The 20,076-nt window shown below is 41.0% G+C and overlaps 4 non-coding genes across 4 annotated transcripts; 2 read left to right on the forward strand and 2 right to left on the reverse strand.

Annotated features, from left to right (window-relative positions):
* Nucleotides 1-5,089: 5,089 nt before the first annotated feature.
* trnai-uau (transfer RNA isoleucine (anticodon UAU)) lies at nt 5,090-5,183 on the reverse strand. Its single transcript has 2 exons — nt 5,146-5,183; nt 5,090-5,125 (listed from the first exon to the last, which is right to left on the reverse strand). It is a non-coding gene; the product is annotated as a tRNA-Ile (tRNA).
* Nucleotides 5,184-9,398: 4,215 nt separating this feature from the next.
* On the reverse strand, nt 9,399-9,470 carry trnat-cgu (transfer RNA threonine (anticodon CGU)). Its single transcript has one exon. It is a non-coding gene; the product is annotated as a tRNA-Thr (tRNA).
* Nucleotides 9,471-14,855: 5,385 nt separating this feature from the next.
* On the forward strand, nt 14,856-14,928 carry trnak-uuu (transfer RNA lysine (anticodon UUU)). The gene has a single exon. It is a non-coding gene; the product is annotated as a tRNA-Lys (tRNA).
* Nucleotides 14,929-17,340: 2,412 nt separating this feature from the next.
* trnat-cgu (transfer RNA threonine (anticodon CGU)) lies at nt 17,341-17,412 on the forward strand. Its single transcript has one exon. It is a non-coding gene; the product is annotated as a tRNA-Thr (tRNA).
* Nucleotides 17,413-20,076: the final 2,664 nt, after the last annotated feature.

Here is a 20,076-nt window from a genome sequence, read left to right on the forward strand (position 1 = left end):
TGGGAGCCTTTAATATGTTCTATAAAATTTGGGAGTCAACTGAATAGATTTGCTAAGTATTTTATTGTGATGGGTCTCTGTATTTGTGGTTATCAGTGGAAAGCAGGGATAATAAGGAAATGGGTGGCACCCAAGCACATGTTAAAGAAAAAAACTTGGCTTCTTAAAAGTGATTATGATAGCCACAGGACAGAAGAGACAGTGCACTGTGGTCCAATAATGACTGTGTTGAAACAGCCAGAGTGTGCTGCATGCCATGGAGATGGAAAAGGTAGCTCATCCCAGTCAATCGCAAGGTTGTGTAGGACTGCACATGACCTGATGATGATGGTGCTGGCTCTTGATGGACTGGTATACAAACCAAATGACAGCCAAGCAAAGCGTTAGTTGTTTTACAATTCCGAAAGATTGTTCAAAGTGGCTTCTTGCATTTTTATGACTCCTGTTATAGTGCTTCTCTTGTAATGTTGTAGGATTGTGCACAGGTGTCAGAAGATATAGTCATAAAGAATAACCACAGGCAAAACAACATGCCAGCTTGCTCTTCCCTACTTTGAAAGGAAGATATTGGAACTGATTAAAGAACTTAACTTGAAATGTAAGCTCTTACTGACACAGGAGAGAGAGTTCTGAAAAGTAAGCACAAGGCACACTGTGGATAAATAAATGTATTAATTTAAAAAAAGAAATACTGAGAAGGTCAGAGGAACAATAATTGTTGTATTTATTTGCTCAGGTAGTTTTATAAGTTTAACTTTCAGTAAAGTTCTGTTAAAAATAAAACTGGTCATTAGTTGGCGTCTTTTGTAATGATTTAGCAATAGTGACATGTCGGCTTGTTCGACTGGAGTGTTAAACAAAATTAATACAGTAGCGTCCTGTCTCAAGTGTACAGCTGCAGTTCTCGTTTGTTTCGTGACTAATTGCAATTGCATTAGTCTGTGTAAAAAAAGACTTCTGCAGCTCCAGTGGTGCGATCGAACTCATGCTGAGATTGAGTTCAAGCCTCACCTGGAGCAGTGTGGCCTATATTTTCAACTATTTAAACTAACTGACCAGTTTAGGTCCTGTTAAGTATTTGCTGGAGATCAGGTCTAAATTAACATGAAAGGAACAAGTAAAGGTTTGTTCCTTGTCAGACCTGAAGAAGGCTTCAAAGCTCAAACGTTGTTTGCTTCTCTTTTCAGCATGGAATAAAATTTTACTTGTTCCTATGCAGTCCACACATGCTGACACAGCTCCCTACTTAAATTACCATCAGCAATGGACCTCCAGCAGACCTATACACAAATATATGAGAGAGGTCTACTGAAACGAGAGGAGCACGATGGAGTACCGAAGACTTGAAAAAGCACTCACTTTTCTGTGTTTTTGTTGTTACCCAGATTTGTTTTTAATGTTCTTTTTCTCTTTGTTTTGAAGTTGTTCTGTTTTTTTTTCTTTTTTGTAGGTGTTAGACTACTACAGGGATTTACCTAGGTTCTATTAAGACTTCTTTTATCAAAACATATTTTATTAATAAAAGCGTGATTTCTTAATAATCAACTTTAATGTTATCTTTATTAGTAGCTGTATTACAGGTAATGCATGCACAGCCTTTATTATGCTATAGTGAATTTTCAGGTATCCCATGGAGGGAAGAGAACTGAAATTAAGGAAATACTTATTTAAAGGGGTCTTAAAGTCTTAAAAGTGTTCTGTCACATCTGGGTGTTAATTGAATAGATTTGTTGTATTATTTCATATGATTTGACTCTACACTTGTGTTTCTCAGGAGACAGCAGTAATATTGGGGATTTGCGGGTACAGATAATAAATTATACTATACAAGTGTAGAGGTTTGATGGGTTTACTGAGACAATTATTAATTGTAGCAGTAATCACGAGGTTGTTCGTTGTGGTTTTTAGAAAATCAATCGTCAGAACAACTAACAACGCACACACACGGGTTCAATACACGAGATACATTTATTCATATAAATTGTGCACCAAACATATACTAGTCTGCCTGGATACGAGCAGCAGACCTTACTGTGAGGGTTATCAATATACAAAGTATATAATCTCGAAGAGATGCAAACACAAAGAGATACACAACAGAGAATATATGTCAATATATATCGTTCGGTTACCAAATCGCTAATCAGTGTTATTACCCACTGTTACTCTAAACTCGGAAGTAAATACATTACTCATGAATTAAATTGATAACAACTTGTGTTGAGGTACAATTGAATTCTCGAGACGCAATGTAGAACATGGGGTTTACTTATCCACTGTGTATGGATTTGGAATTTCCCAGCACGAACACCAAACCAGCTGACAGGCTCTGTTGCAGCCTCGGTCCCAGCGGTTGTCCAATGGGCGTTGTCCCGGCGTCCTCTGGCTACTGGCCAACCAGTCGAGGTGCAGCTCAGAGTTGGACAGGCGGAGGAATCTGACTGCGGCGCGCAGGGCAGTCGTTGCTCCGAGGGGATCTACCAGCAGTCCGGCTGGCTAGTAGAAAGTCTCTATGCACTATGCACTCTATGCAGTGTGACGGCTAGTCCTCACAAGTCACTCTTTTGCCCAGGAAGAAGCTGGTTCGTTCCCGGTCCAGCGCTGCTTCTGAATAAGCTATTCAGGTTGTCGACGAGGGTCCAACTGTGGGCTGCCGTTGATCAAGCGGAGCGTTCACGTTGGTAGAATTCTGAGTACGTACGGGATCCTCGGCCCCACGCTTAGAACAAAGTCCAAGTCCCTTTGCAGACAACAGCCTTTGTCACGTGATTGTCTCTGAGGATGCGCGAAAATGGCCAAGGAGAGCCCTGATCTGAGCTTGCGCTCCCTTTTTGACCAAGACACAGATGTGTTCTGATTGGTTGAGAGTTTGGCAGGCATTGGAGACCCACATGGTGTTACCACACCCTGCCAGTCTCTAATTGGTTGATCAAGGTGAGATACGAGTCACATACTCCTGACACTTAGGAATGCAGTCCAGATGTCCATTTGGCACTCCCTAGACAGATAGGCGCCAATGGATGACCATTGATCATGATAGCCAGGCTTATCTAAGTGCATCCCCGTTTGGGAGCTGTCCCTTATCAAAAGAAAACATCTTAAATCAGCCTGCATGAATACTTTCTCTGTGGCTGAACCACAGAGATGGAGAGTGAGATGGGGCCTCATTAAGGAAAGCACAGCAACGCTTAATTCTGTCTTATTACCAAGCATTGCTGCTACAACTGCTTAAATTCAAACTAAACAGGACTATGGGAATGAGATTTGATTTCGAACTGGGTTTTAAATAAATAGGACCGCTGCACTACATTGTGCTTTATGTAAGACAAAAGGTGGGCTTCCTGTGTTTTCGATAACTCAGTTGTAAGAGCGGAGGAATATAGTGGAAACAGCTGGGAACTCTTTGTTCTCTGGTTTGAATTTGGCTGGAAGAAAGGTGTTTTTTATGTTCTTTAATCAAAAAGTGAAAATTTGTCGTTCACTTAGTTGTCTTATTTTCTAGGCTTGTAGACTCCTCACTCTTCCTAAAAGAAAGTGCTGCAGATAAAGATACAGTAGTTGTCGGAAGTTTCGTTCAGTGGTAGAGCACATACAGGCTGTATGTGGTTGTTTTCAATCGCCGGCGTCTCCACTCTGGATTTCTTCCTAAGCGCGATATCTTTCCTTACTTGTGTGTGAATTTCAGCGCGACACATAAACCCTTTGTCTGTTTTATAAAGATTATATTTTAAATCAGTTAAAACAAAAAAGTACCAATTACATTCACGTAGAAAACACATGTATCTAATTTGAAAATTTGGGCAATGTATTACTAGTAGTGGAGCTGAGCTCACAGAAGAGCAGTTGATATTGTTAAACCACGTATTATTTTTAAATGACGCTACTAAGCACTGGCATGGTGTTTGTGCAGTCCTACCCAAGCTTTCTATCGACTGGATGAGTCTCCTGTTCCATCTCCAATTCTTTCCGCACATTTCGCCTGTTTCACCACCATTATCATTAGACTATAGCCACTAATACGAGAATACTGTTCTGAAAGACTGTCTTAAATAATAATGTTGAAAAGGGTAATGATAAGAGTTTTTTTTCATTAAGGTAACCATACATTTGCCTGTATAGTACAACTTATTATCTGTATCCGCAAATCCCCAATATTAATGCTGTCTCCTGAGAAACACAAGTGTAGAGTCAAATAATATTACAACAAATCTATTCAATTAACACCCCTATGTGACAGAACACATTTAAGACTTACACCCCTTTTAAATATGTATGTCCTTCATTTCAGTTCTCTCCCCGGGATACCTGAAAATTCATTATAGTATAATAAAGTCTGTGCATGCATTACCTGTAATACAGCTACTAATAAAGATAACATTAAAGTTGATTATTAAGATATTACACTTTTATTAATAAAATATGTATTGATAAAATTCCTTGTGAATAATTGTAGTGTCTGGAAAGCAATTGTTCATTACTTAATGACGATATTATTTCCACTACATTCAGGACAGTTCCAATGTAATCTATTGTTCCACTTCGTCTGCTTAGTCTCCTACTTCAGTAACATCTAATGGGGAGCAGCTGTTATTTTAGGTTTGTTGCAATTGAGAACAGGTTTGCTACAGAGCTGCTGACAAATTTCAGCAGCCAGTTTGTTGCAACTGACCCGTTGTAGCTACCAATCAGAAAAAAAAACAAACCCAACAACTTCAAAAGAAAAAGAACATTAAAAACAAATCTGGGTAACAACATAAACACAGAATCTAATGCGAGAGCTTTATCAAGTCATCAGTGCTCCTCTTGTCTCAGTAGACCTCTCTAATATATTTGTGTACAGGTCAACTGGAGGTACACAGCTGATAGAAATTTAAGTAGGGAGCTGCATCACAGCATGCGTGGGCTGCAAATGGAAAAGTATAGGTTTATTCCATGCTGAAAATAGAAGTAAACACAACGTTTCAGCTGTGGAGCCTTCTTTGATTGTGACTCGAAATAAATCTTTACTTGTTCGTTTGATGTTAATTTATCTCCATCAAATACCTAACAGTATCTAAACTCGACAGTTGCTCTCAGTAGCTAAAGACACTGCTCCAGGTGAGGCTTGAACTCACAACCTCGGCATGCCACCGCTGTGCACTGTTGTATAAGTACCACGCGCTGACCAATTGCGCCACTGGAGCTGTACAATTCGTGCTCCTCATACAGACTGACGCTGCAGAAACACAGGGTGAAAACGGTTTCGGTTCTGGATCCATCTATACATGGGGAACACTAAAATAGCAAGGAAAATACAAGAAAAGAAACTGAAAGAATTGTGCTAACAGCAAAGGGGAACTGAGGGAGGTGGTCAGACAAGTAAATCAGCCTGGCAGATTATTTGTATCGACATTTTTTGAGTCAATCAGCAAACAGATTTCTCTTCATGTGCCTTAAACTGTGCAGTTTGTATCTTCGCTGTAGATAGGTTTCTTCAGAAGTCCAGTAAACTGACAATAATGGAGAACTAGCTGACGCACCCCGTCGTGAAGACCCTCTGTAAGGTGATTACACGCTTCAATTTCAAGTCGCCTCCTTTACACTCAATTGCAGCCCTGAAACTGAGAGAAAGCATGAGAAATGGCTTCAGTTTCAATGTGAAAGTGCAGTACAGGCTTGATGGCTTCACATCTCCCATCAATCAAATAAAATTGCAGTAAAGCGATCTAAATATGACTCTTAAGTACTTGGAAAGATGATTATTTTGAGCGTGCCTCCAAGGGTCTGCTACGAGGCTTAAGTTGGCTTCTTATTCGCCAGCTTCTTATGCGTGTTTTTCGTTCCACCTTAAATGGTGCTGCTGTGATGTTATGTCGCCTTTCGCCTGTAGATGGCTCTCTTCGATCAGTACTAATCCGGCTGGAATACTGTAGACATCTTCACTGAAAAGGAATATCCAAATAAATAGCGACTGTCCAAATTATATTTTTGTATGGAATATATTTCAGAAAATCGCAAACCAATTTTAAAAACTCACCACAACACGGACTTACACTGGGAAAAGGTGACTGCACTTTCTGCTTATTGCTACGGCCTTCCCCCCGATTATGAAAATGTCTCACAGTTCTAACACCGACGTGTGAAAGACAATGTAACAGACTATCAAAATCCTGAAGTACAAGAAATTTTAATGCACCAGTTTTTTAAATATGACCCTCTGATCCTGGCATGTCAGTATACATTTCGAAAAAGTATGGCACCAATCGCACAAATTGCAATGGCACAAATTGTTGAGAATATCACTGACCTTGCCGATATTTGCAGGGGATACGAATGTTTTGCACATGTTGAACTACAACACGTAAAAATTGAGCTTCTTAGTCAATATCATCGGGAATGTCCAATAATGACGAACATCAGTAGCTTCAAGGAAACTTTGACTCGCACATGGAGTTTTATCTTCAAATGGAGGGTGGGAGAATTTATTTGTACTCTCGTTGCTCATTAGCTAAACTATTTTAAAAATATGACACAGATTTGTTCGAGAAACTTGTAATCGCCTTAAAGAGAGTCTTCTTGAAGATGTGCACCAGCTAGCTCTCCACTGTCAATTGACAGGACTTTAGGAGAAACTGTTCTCATACAACCAACATACAAATTACACATCTTAAGGAACATGAAGAGAAATCCGTGTACTAAATAACATAAAATTGTCACTGCAAATTATCACCAAGCTGTTTCATGTGTCTGACCACCTCTTTCCTACTTTGCAGCGAGCACAAATCTTTCTTTCTTCATCGCAATTTTACTGTCTCTTTCCCCCATGTGGAGATAGATCCACAGCTGAAACTTTAGGTCAGTTCCTGTTACTCTGTCCGATTGAAAGAGCTGTATTAAAGGCACTCCCATCTCTGCAGGAAAGTTATTGCTGCTCTCAACACAATATACTGCAGCCAAATATAGCAATACTGTCACTGCCTGTGGGCCACGTGTTCCTGCTGGCAGTCTATTATGTCACGTTCATCCACAACCAGAAACATTACTTCATCGCTATTTTACTGTCCCCCATGTGGAGATGGATCCACAGCCGAAACTTTAGGTCAGTTCCTGTTACTCTGTCCGATTGAAAGAGCTGTATTAAAGGCACTCCCATCTCTGCAGGAAAGTTAATGCTGCTCTCAACACAATAGACTGCAGCCAAATATAGCGATACTGTCACTGCCTGTGGGCCACGTCTTCCTGCTGTCAGTCTATAATGTCATGTTCATCCACACCCAGAAACATTACTGCTGGAGCACAAGAGTTATATAGGCGCAGTCCATAGAGCAAGAATCTCTTAATCTCAGAACTGTGGGTTCAGCCCCCACATTGGGTCCCTCTGTGTCAATTTGATCCCCCCAATCCTCCTAGCATGACCTGATGGCATAACAGTGATACCCAGTACCCAGCGTAATTCAGCTTTCTTTCCACTTGATTCAGATTTTGATCTGAAATCATCAGCCGAACAAGAGTTTGTCTAAAACGAGGGAGATCTGCTCACAAGCAAGTATTAAACACTTCAGCATTTTCTGTTCGAATACCACACTTTGTCAAAACACTGCCGTTTCTTAAGCTATAAGTAACGGTTTTTGAGCACGCATTGTATTGTTAATGCTTATATTAAAAAAGCATAGTGGAATTCACATAGTGGAATTTGGACTGAACAAAGTAGTCCAGCCCTTTTACAACATTACATACCCACTGATTAAAGCTTAAAACTACAGCAGCAGGAGTAACAATAATGGCAACAACATGTTTGGAGCTCGGCATTTCATTTATTCTGCGGAAACGTATCGGAATGAACTGCCCGAGATAAAAGAGTAATTGCGGCTTCAGATCGTTTTTACAGAGCATTGCGTTGTTCTGTTCATGCTGACTACACGCATTACATTTGTCATTTACTGCAAGCGTTGCTTTTCCAGGTTTTTCTGAAATTCCTCGCATTTGAGCCAGCACTAAAATATTTCATTCCCGTCGCTGAATACATCGTGGAAACGGTATTTGGAACGGAATGCTGTCACTCATGAAACCTCTTTGTTATTCGGTTCTGAAGTTTGAAAATGAAAATAAAACGGGGGTCACTTCATAGGCTTGAAAGAAGTCCAAGCAGCATAAAAACCCGCGAATTCTCACAAAGGCTGCACCTTTCTTCTGCTGCTGTTATAAATCAGCCTTAAACATTTGAATACATACCTTACTGCTGCTAATCACATTCACGTGTTTACGAAGCTTTTTTCTGTCCGTTATGTTTTTGCTAAGCAGTTTCTCAGTTTTCCTCGTACTGTGATTGTCAGCGAGCACAACAAGACTGAAACAGTGTAAAGGCAGGTAAAAAAGACAGGGTAAAACGCCTGATTGTCGGGAGTGGGATTTGAACCCGTGCCTCTATTTGGAGAGTGAAACACAAAACTTAAAAGACACGAAGCTGTGAATTTACTGTTTTAAACCGCTCGACTATCCTGAAGAAATAGGTGCTGACTGCACCAGTCGCATCCGATTTTCCGTAATTTTAGGACGATTGATACGACTGGACTAACAATTTGTGGCGTTTAGTCTGACATGGAAAACGGTACCGGAGCATTCGGGTCCGGACAACTAGACTCAGAAACAGTTTTTACCCCCGCACTATCAAACTATTAAACTCCCAGCCTCTCTCACTCTCTCCTCACCTCTCACCTATGATCTGAACCTCACAGTGCCTTCTTTCTTACCAAAAACCCAAACACACATTGAAAATCTACCTCTACCATACATGTCAAAAGCTCACTCCCCATCATTTCTATCCCTTTATTTCATTCTTTTGATGCGTGTTTTTGCACATAACCTGTTACCTTTTTGTTGTTTTGCACGCTGCCTGTTGTTTTTTTGACATCGGCTGTTGTCTCTCTTTCTTTTGTTATACAATTGTATTGTTGTTGTGTTTTTTTCTTTGTACTACTTATGTCCGAGAGCTAGCTAAATAGCATTTCGTTATACCATATACCTGTGTATGAGTATAATGACAATAAACTTGAACTTTAAACTTGAACTTGAACTTGACATAGTCTTGCAGGCAGTATATTATTTTATCGTTTACTCGTTTAAAAAAACACGGTCTTCTCGTTCCTAAGTCAGATTTTTAGTGCTTTCGAACGTTACTTCCAACCTGACTGACAGCTCACCCGATCTGTTTGTGATCAGACCATGGAGTCGGGGGCTGTACCAAGCGCACGTTCCTTCCCAATGCTGAGGCGATCATTCGGAAGATGGGTGTGAAGAGAAACAAGCTTTGTCGACTAAAAAAACAAGGCAGGATATGCAAGAATACTAATCACTGAGATCCCTACATTGCGAGTTTTTTTAAGACTTTGAAACTAAAGGAAAGCGATGACAAGTGAAACTGGCACGGGTGGGGCTTGAACCCACACTCTTCGGTTTACGAAACCGACGCCTTACCACTTGACCACCGCGCCTTCGAATAAGCATGGGATTAAGGTTGTTCAAATTATTTTTTTCTGAATCTGGTTTACATCGCCAAATGTAAACCGGAGGCAGCAACAGCAGTAAAAGGAATACTTGTCCTTAAACTCGGACGTGATGTTCTGCAGACATGTGCACAATGTCCTGTTTTCTTGCAGTATAGACATTTTGCTGTTCACGCTCCGCATTCATCTGCTTTGTGCATTGTTAGTCCGCACCTGTAACATGTAATGTCAGCCGTCCCCTGTTCTTCTATTTCTCTAGCATGACTGCGTCCTGCTGCTCGGCTTTTGTTTGTAAAGTTTGAGCGAGCGCCCCGTTCAGTGTAACTTTGTCACTGTGGTCAGAAAGCATTCTTGATTCTGCTTGAGCTGCTTCATGAATTCTAGCGACTGTAAGAGCTCTTTCTAAAGTCAGCCCTTCCTCCTGCAGCAATTTATAGTCTCTTATGTGCACATTTTTCCACAAGTTGATCTCTTAACATGTCAGTTTCCAATACTCCAAAGTCACACGATTTAGCCAGTTCTCTTAGTGCAGTCACAAAAGCATCAACAGATTCGTCCTGAGACTAAGTTCTCTGGCTAAATTTATGCCGTTCCAAAACCACATTTCTCCGCGGTGTAAAGGAAGCGTCTAAAGCAGCTACAGTCTTTTTCTCCAGGGAGGTTGGCGAAAATCCGCTGCATGGGAGCCCCGATACAGTGCAGTAATGTAGCACGTCTCACGGCATCCTGAGCTTCTGTAGATCCACTGGCTATTTAAAAAAAATCTGTACGACTCCATCCATATCTTGTATTCCGTATACAAATCCGGGGCTCCGAGGTTCAGTAGAAGCGGTGGAAAAAGCTGGGCATAAGCAAAGCTTCTCGGCGCGGCTACCATATCTTCCATGGCGCAAGCTAAACGAAAAGTCCGAAAATTCAGAAGTTCGTTTCTACCAGCAAGAGAACTAAAATCTGCACTGCACTCGAATTGAGTCCGTCAAGCACTCATCTCTCGTCGCCTTCAATGTTGTGTATCTTAATAAAGAGACGTTTTTATATTATTTTAACAACTACACAGATCACGTCCTTACACCATATATTCCTGCCTTCTACTCTCTCGTTCTGTTGTCTGGCGATGTCTACTCACTATACTACATTTAGCATGACTTCTTGTTGCAGTTGAGCTCAAAGCTGGAGATGATCCCCATATTCTACCGCACTATCTAGTCCGAAACGTCGTACACAGTACATACTTTTTTAAGTGAAGTCAGGTTGTTAAAAAATTAAACCAGCGCCCTGTCACAGAAACGTACCCCAGTCTCCCGCGCAACAAGCGGGGGTACTCAGCACTATACTAACGAGGAGCGCTTGTCTGCAGCTGAGCGTCAGTTCTGTTTACTGTCAGCAGTCATTGCCTCATTTCCAAAGACTTTTTCACCTGCTCTCAGCTTTTAAAGACAGTCATAAACGCTCAAGAAGTAATTCATGTCAGTTGGAAGTCTGTTTCTGTTGTCTCAGCTCTTGATAAAGAAAAGCCGTGCGTGGGAGACTCCCTCTCTGAAGAAGTTTGCCGTCACCCTGCGAGGGAGAAGAGCCATCAATCACCGAGGCAACCACTGAGACAGTTAACATTAAACACGTGAAATGCGAGATGTTGTGATTTTTTCCCCGCTTAAGGCTTCTATTGTTTCTACTCTAACGAGAAAGACCTCTTTATTAGAAGTGAGATTTTAAGAAACGTCTCCAGGCTTAACTGCGACCTGAACGCAACGCCTTAGACCACCAGCCATCTTGCCTGTGGTACTTAGAGCAGCGCTCAATAAAAATGATCAGAAACCGAAAGCGCTTCTTATGCGGATCAGTATATTCCGATTCCACTGGTTCTGCAGAAGAAATAAGAAAAGCCGAACTCAAAGCACTGTGTTTCCATTACGGGTACTCTGCAGCTGCTTTAAGATCTACTCACACCGTGTTGCCATTAAGGCTACCTAGTTAAAAAAAAAAACGTATCGTCATCTTTTTGAACGTGATTATTAGACACCCGTTAAATCTCCACCGAGGTTTCTTGAGAGATCTTCAGCGAGCGAGTATTAAAAAACGACGTCGCTTCCAACCTCTGCTGTCACTGTAAACTCGGACGTGATGTTCTGCAGAGTTGCAGTGTGCCTTTCCTCTTGTCGTATTCAAGAGTACTCACTGTGTGAGCTCCTCACTGCGTGTTCTGTACTCTACTGTGATTTAATTTAGATGATTAGGTGGAGTAGAGTGACAAGATCTACTTGAACATTTTCGGTTTGTGAAATGAAACACTAAATACACTACTGTAAATACAAGTAATGGACATTTAAAATAACCACAGTACAGCTAGAAGAGTGAAAGATAAAAGACTATTTAGAATGACATTCACAATAGACTTAGGAACAGCACAACCACCCGTACAGGGACTTGAACCCTGGGCCCTCAGATTAAAAGTCTGATGCTCCACCGACTGAGCTAGCCGGGCTCTGAAAGAACGCTAACACTGTCGGGATCCTCGCAAGTCACGTGTCTCTTGTGCCGAAGAGCAGTCATACCTGACCCGTCTGGAATGACCACTGACAGACTTTATCCAGAAGCGACGGCACCACTCCCAGTAGAGTGAGAAATACAGCATGACATGGGTAGTTAAGGGGCTCCCATAATCCATCTTTCCTCACATTACTGATTTTTTTCACATTCAGATTTTTTTCACATTTAATAAAATCTTTTAATCAACAACATTAAAAAGAAAACAAATGGAACATTTTTTGGAACAATAATTAAAAAAAAATCTTTCAATGCCTTGGTTGTATACGTGTGCACACCCTTTATAAAGGGAGTTGCAACAGTGCTGAAATTTAAAGAGCATTTCTGTAGAGAAAACAGCCTTGATGTTAAGCTTAGGGAGCCTGAAATTCTATTTCTTAACACCTTGCACAGCCTCCCGAGAGACTAACAAATATTTTTTGGAGAAATTGGCTCACACACCGGAAGACACTAACGTTTTTTTACGTTAGAGTAAGTGAATAACAGTTTAACCGAAAAAGTTTGTAATTGTGATTTTGTTAAAATTCAATAAATCGTCTATCAACAGTTAGAATTTATTAAGAAATTGTTTTATTTTATAAACTATAAGACAATTAAGAGAGTTTATAGGTCATATCCGTCGCTTATGTTCTTTTAACTCTATCGTTCAGGATCCAAACCCAGGTGCGGACGGTTGTGTTTCTTGAATCTCTTGTAATCATCAAAAGTCGATGTGTAGTCCTTCAGTACTTTCTCGAGTTGTGCCATGGATATTTTATACGTTCAATACTTGTCATGCTCTTTTGCATTTTCCTTAACAAACGGAAAAAGCTTAAAGTGTGTTTATGGCAGTGTGAGTGCACTCGTAACAGTACAGGACACGCAGTGAGGAGTTCGTGAAGCTTTCAGTTTAGTGCGGAGTTCAGAAGGAGGATTCGCTCGCTGAACGATCTCTCAAGAAATCCCGGGGGTGATTCAACAGGTGTTTTCTGCAACAGCCACGGCAAGTGTGAAGCAATCTCTGGATTTCCTGAATTTGAACTAATTATTAGTTCAAATAATTTAGGATTTAACAGAACTAAATGAGGTACATTTAAAACAGCAGCGCAATTCTGCAGCACGTCGAGTGTGCCTGCATTTAGTTGTGTAAACCTGGCTCTCTCTGAACACAAGCAACGAGTTCTCACTCAAAAGAAGATTGCGATGTGAGTACTGTAATATAAAACACCTGCAGATGCCAGGGACTGAAGCAGGGACCTCATACATAGAAAGCATGCGCGCTACCACTGAGATACATCCCCGATGGAAACGGTAATGGAACAGACTTGTCCAGATGCTCACTGATCACAATCCACCACTCACGAAGAATGCCTGCAGTTTCCCACTTTCACGTTTCCTCTACTACAGAGTAAATGCATGGGAATGAAGAAATAAGGAAGGAAAAATAATCGCATTGAAGCTTCAAGAGACTGGGCACAAATTAATCTATTATTTTTGTATCCAGTCACACGTGCGACGGTGGTTAATTCCCAGACGGGGGAGTGCTTTTTTTCTACCTTCTTACTCGACTGTCTTTCAATTTTGTTTTATTTTAAAGCTTTTTGCATCTTTTAAGTGCTCTTGATTAAACTATGCATAGAAAAACAGCACTACTGATGATTTTCATGGACCGATGCACACTTGTTCTGTACAACTCGAGTGATAAAGCCCTGTCTGCAAATATTGTAGAAGAAAATAAAAGGGTGAAACAACGCCCCAACCACAGGTTGGTAACAGGAAGGATCGTGTTCTTATTTGATAAGTCCTTTTGAGATGTCTTGTCAATGCACACAGGCGTTAGAGCTGAATAATTTACTTTTAGTGGTGTTTTTAAACAAAGATGGAACATGTTATTTCTATACCAGGAAGAAAGGAGCAGATTTTAACTTTAAGAGGCAAAAACGACACCTTATCAAAGCTAAAATTAATTAAAATGACATCACAACAAAAGAGTGGAGCCTTGTGTGAATAAGATTAGTTTTCATTGGACGTCTGTGTCTCCATAACTTTGTAGGTGAGAGAGAGGGTTGTGACAATTTGCAGGTGCTTCTCGGAAGTGCGTTGGTGGTACAGGCGCCATCCAAATAATTGAGTCGGGTTTGAATCCCAGCCAGTACAAACCCAAATCTTTTCAAGATAATTTGTGGTCCGCTAACACATCTTTTGAAACACTACAACAGGTAACTCCCCGTGTGAAACATCATGAACATCTGTTACAGCCTGAGTTTTACATACTCTAACGTAAATAAACGTTAGTGTCTTCCGGTGTGTGAGCCAATTTCTCCAAAAAAATATTTGTTAGTCTGCCGGGAGGCTGTGCAAGGTGTTATAAAATAGAATTTCTAAAAGACAGGCTCCCTAAGCTTAACTTCAAGGCAGAAAAAATGCTGTTTTCTCTACAGAAATGCTCTTTAAATTTCAGCACTGTTGCAACTCCCTTTATAAAGGATGTGCACACATATACAATCAAGGCATTGAAATATTTTTTTTAATCATTGTTCCAAAAAACATTCCATTTGTTTTCTTTTTAATGTTGTTGATTAAAAGATTTTATTAAATGAGAAAAACATCTGAATGTGAAAAAAGGTCAAAATGCTATTGAAAAAAAAGTAATGTGAGGAAAGATGGATTGTGGGAGCCCCTTAACTACCCATGTCATGCTGTATTTCTCACTCATTCTACTGGGAGTGGTGCCGTCGCTTCTGGATAAAGTCTGTCAGTGGTCATTCCAGACGGGTCAGGTATGACTGCTCTTCGGCACAAGAGACACGTGACTTGCGAGGATCCCGACAGTGTCGATCTTCTTTCAGAGCCCGGATAGCTCAGTCGGTAGAGCATCAGACTTTTAATCTGAGGGCCCAGGGTTCAAGTCCCTGTTCGGGCGGTTGTGCTGTTCTTAAGTCTATTGTGAATGTCATTCTAAATAGTCTTTTATCTTTCACTCTTCTAGCTGTACTGTGGTATTTTAAATGTCCATTACTTGTATTTACAGTAGTGTATTTAGTGTTTCATTTCACAAACCGAAAATGTTCAAGTAGATCTTGTCACTCTACTCCACGTAATCATCTAAATTAAATCACAGTAGAGTACAGCTCACACAGTGAGTACTCTTGAATACGACAAGAGGAAAGGCACACTGCACATCATCACGTCCGAGTTTACAGTGATAGCAGAGGTTGGAAGCGAAGTAGTTTTTTTATTACTCGCTCGCTGAACGATCTCTCAAGAAACCTCGGTTGAGATTTAATGGGTGTCTAATAATCACGTTCAAAAAGGTGACGATAAGTTTTTTTTTTAACTAGGTAGCCTTAATGGCAACACGGTGTGAGTAGATCTCAAAGCAGCTGCAGACAGAGTACCCGTAATGGCAACACATTTCTGCTTTGAGTTCGGCTTTTCTTATTTCTTCTGCAGAACCAGTGGTATCGGAATATACTGATCCGCATAAGAAGCGCTTTCGGGTTCTGATCATTTTAGAGCGCTGCTCTAAACTTTACATTTGCTCGGGCTAGTTTTCCCCATGGAAAAAAAAGACATATCCCTAATTACATGATTTCACTTTTTTTCTTATCAACGAGTAGAAAGAAATAAAATATATACTTCATTATAAGTACCACAGGCAAGATGGCTGGTGGTCTAAGGCGTTGCGTTCAGATCGCAGTTAACCCTGGAGACGTTTGTTAAAATCTCACTTCTATTAAAGAGGTCTTTCTCGTTAGAGTAGAAACGATAGAAGCCTTAAGCGGAAAAAAAATCACAACATCTCGCATTTCACGTGTTTAATGTTAACCGTCTCAGTAGTTGCCTCGGTGATTGATGGCTCTTCTCCCTCGCAGGGTGACGGGAAACTTCTTCAGAGAGGGAGTCTCCTACGTACGGCTTTTCTTTATCAAGAGCTGAGACAACAGAAACAGACTTCAAACTGACATGAATTACTTCTTGAGCGTTTATGACCGTCTTTAAAAGCTGAGAGCAGGTGAAAAAGTATTTAGAAATGAGGAAATGACTGCTGACAGTAAACAGAGCTGACGCTCAGCTGCAGACAAGCGCTCCTCGTTAGTATAGTGCTGAGTACCCCCGCTTGTTGCGCGGGAGACCGGGGTTTGTTTCTGTGACAGGGCGCTGGTTTAATTTTTTAACAACCTGACTTCACTTAAAAAGTGTGTACTATGTACTACGTTTCGGACTAGTTACTGCGGAAGAATATGGGCGTGATCTGTGTAGTTAACAACATAGTTAAAATAATATAAAAACGTCTCTTTATTAAAATACACAACATTTATAGCAACGAGAGATGAGTGGTTGACGGACTCAAAGCGAGCAGAACACTGCAGATTTTAGTTCTCTTGCTGGTAGAAACGAACTTCTGAATTTTAGGACTTTTCGTCTTGCTTGCGCCATGGAAGATATGGCAGCCGCGCCGAGAAGCTTTGCTAATGCCCAACTTTTTCCACCGCTTCTACTGAACCTCGGAGCTCCGGACTTGTATACGGAATACAAGACATGGATGGAGTCGTACAAAGTTTATTAAATACCCAGTGGATCTACAGAAGCTCAGGATGCCGTGAGACGTGCTACATTACTGCACTGTATCGGGGCTTCCGTGCAGCGGATTTTCGCCAACCTCCCTGGAGAAAAAGACTGTAGCTGCCTTAAACGCTTCCTTTACACCGCGGAGAAATGTGGTTTTGGAACGGCATAAATTTAGGCAGAGAACTTAGTCTCAGGACGAATCTGTTGATGCTTTTGTGACTGCACTAAGAGAACTGGCTAAATCTTGTGACTTTGGAGTATTGGAAACTGACATGTTAAGAGATCAACTTGTGGAAAAATGTGCACATAAGAGACTATAAATTGCTGCAGGAGGAAGGGCTGACTTTAGAAAGAGCTCTTACAGTCGCTAGAATTCATGAAGCAGCTCAAGCAGAATCAAGAATGCTTTCTGACCACAGTGACAAAGTGACACTGAACGGGGCGCTCGCTCAAACTTTACAAACAAAAGCCGAGCAGCAGGACGCAGTCATGCTAGAGAAATAGAAGAACAGGGGACGGCTGACATTACATGTTACAGGTGCGGACTAACAACGCACAAAGCAGATGAATGCGGAGCGTGAACAGCAAAATATCTACACTGCAAGAAAACAGGACATTGTGCACATGTCTGCAGAACATCACGTCCGAGTTTAAGGACAAGTATCCCTTTTATTGTTGTTGCTGCCTCCAGTTTACATTTGGCGATGTAAACCAGATTCAGAAAAAAATAATTTGAACAACCTTATTCCAATGTTTAATCGAAGGCGCGGTGGTCAAGTGGTAAGGCGTCGGTTTCGTAAACCGAAGAGCGTGGGTTCAAGCCCCACCCGTGCCTGTTTCATTTGTCACCGCTTTCCTTCAGTTTCAAAGTCTTAAAAAAACTCGCAATGTAGGGATCTCAATAGTAAGAGAACATAACTGTCGCCAGTGATTAGTATTCTTGCATATCCTGCCTTGTTTTTTAGTCGACAAAGCATATCTCTCTTCACACCCATCTTCCGAATGATCGCCTCAGCATGGGGAAGGAACGTGCGCTTGGTACAGCCCCCGACTCCATGGTCGGATCACAAACAGATCGGGTGAGCTGTCAGTCCAGGTTGGAAGTAACGTTCGAAAGCACTAAAAATCTGACTTAGGAACGAGAAGACCATGCTTTTTTATACGAGTAAACGATAAAATAATATACTGCCTGCAAGAATATGTCAAGTTCAAGTTCAAGTTTATTGTCATTATACTCATACACAGGTATATTGTATAACGAAATGCTATTTAGCTAGCTCTCGGACATAAGTAGTACAAAGAAAAAAACACAACAACAATACAATTGTATAACAAAAGAAAGACAGAGACAACAGCCGATGTGCAAAAAACAACAACAGGCAGCGTGCAAAACAACAAAAAGGTAACAGGTTATGTGCAAAAACATGCATCAAAAGAATGAAATAAAGGGATAGAAATGATGGGGAGTGAGCTTTTGACATGTATGGTAGAGGTAGATTTTCAATGTGTGTTTGGGTTTTTGGTAAGAAAGAAGGCACTGTGAGGTTCAGATCATAGGTGAGAGGTGAGGAGAGAGTGAGAGAGGCTGGGAGTTTAATAGTTTGATAGTGCGGGGGTAAAAACTGTTTCTGAGTCTGGTAGTCCGGACCCGAACGCTCCGGTACCGTTTTCCATGTCATGCTAAACGCCACAAATTGTTCGTCCAGTTGTATCAATCGTCCTAAATTTACGGAAAATCGGATGTGACTGATACAATCCGCACCCATTTCTTCAGGATAGTTGAGCGGTTTAAAACAGCAAATTTACAGATGCGTGTCTTATAAGCTTTGTGTTTCGCTCTCCAAATAGAGGCACGGGTTCAAATCCCACTCTCGACAATCAGGCGTTTTACCCTGTCTTTTTTACCTGCCTTTACACTGTTTCAGTCTTGTTGTGCTCGCTGACAATCACAGTACGAGGAAAACTGAGAAACTGCTTAGCAAAAACATAACGGACAGAAAAAAGCTTCGTAAACACGTGAATGTGGTTAGCAGCAGTAAGGTATGCATTCAAATGTTTAAGGCTGATTTATAAAAGCAGCAGAAGAAAGGTGCAGCCTTTGTAAGAATTTGCGGGTTTTTATGCTGCTTGGACTTCTTTCAAGCCTATTAAGTGACCCCCGTTTTATTTTCATTTTCAAACTTCAGAACCGAATAACGAAAATGTTTCATGTGTGACAGCATTCCGTTGCAAATACCGTTTCCACGATGTATTCAGCGACGGGAATGAAATGTTTTAGTGCTGGCTCAAATGCGAGGAATTTCAGAAAAACCTGGAAAAGCAACGCCTGCAGTAAATGACATATCTAAAGCGTGTAGTCAGCATGAGCAGAACAACGCAATGCTCTGTAAAAACGATCTGAAGCCGCAATTATTCTTTTATCTCAGGCAGTTCATTCCGATACGATGTTTCCGCAGACTAAATGAAATGCCGAACTCCAAACATGTTGTTGCCATTATTGTACTCCTGCTGAAAGAAGAAAGAAAGAAAGGTGTCGTAAATGAACTTTGTCGCCCGTGGGAGATGTCAAGCGCATTGGACATGAAAAGTGCCGGATAAAACCCATTTCTATACGTTTCTCTTGGTGTCGGGGCTCCTATTGAATGTAAAGAAGGCAACGTGCTCAGCCAGCCGACTCAGCGCTTACTGAACGCAGGTGTCTCAGAGCGGTGTGTCCAAGTCGCAGTAAAAGAGGAGAATTCTGCCGGCGCCGTGGCTTAGCAGGTTAAAGCGCCTGTCTAGTAAACAGGAGATCCTGGGTTCAAATCCTAGCGGTGCCTTTCTTCCTGTCTTCTCGCACCGTTTATTGTTATAGAGAACATGCTTCTGCATTACCTCAGTCAATATCACCGGGAATGTGAATAGAAATGTAAACATCAATATTTCTGCTGTCTCCTGAGAAACACAAGTATAGAGTCAAAACACAATAAATAATGCTAAAGAATTATTCAGTTAACACCCAGATGTGACAAAACACATTTAAGACTTACATCCCCTTTAAATATGTATTTCCTTAATATCAGTTCTCTTCCCTCCCCAGGACACCTGCAAATTCACTAGAGCATATTAAAAGCTGTGTGTAAGTCTTACATGTGTTCTGTCACGTCTGGGTGTTAAATTAATAGATGTGTTGTGTCATTTAATATGATTTGACTCCACGCTTGTGTTTCTCGGGAGACAGCAGACATATTGGGGATTTGCGGCTACAGAAAATAATGTGAACTTTACAGGCAAAAGTAAGGTTAAGTTAAAGAAACAAAAACGTATTGTCACCTTTTTCAACGTGATTTTTTAAGACATTTGTTCGGAATAGTATATCTTCTCGTGTCTGTGGCTGTTATCCTACAATAACGGTGGTGAAATAGCAGGAATGTGCGGAAAGAATCGGAGATTGAACAGGAGACTCATCCAGTCGATCGTAAGGTTGTGTAGGACCGCACACCCTACGATGTCAGTGTTG

The sequence above is a fragment of the Lepisosteus platostomus genome, chromosome 5 (assembly GCF_059453375.1).
Source record: "Lepisosteus platostomus isolate fLepPlt1 chromosome 5, fLepPlt1.hap1, whole genome shotgun sequence".
Taxonomy (NCBI): domain Eukaryota; kingdom Metazoa; phylum Chordata; class Actinopteri; order Semionotiformes; family Lepisosteidae; genus Lepisosteus; species Lepisosteus platostomus.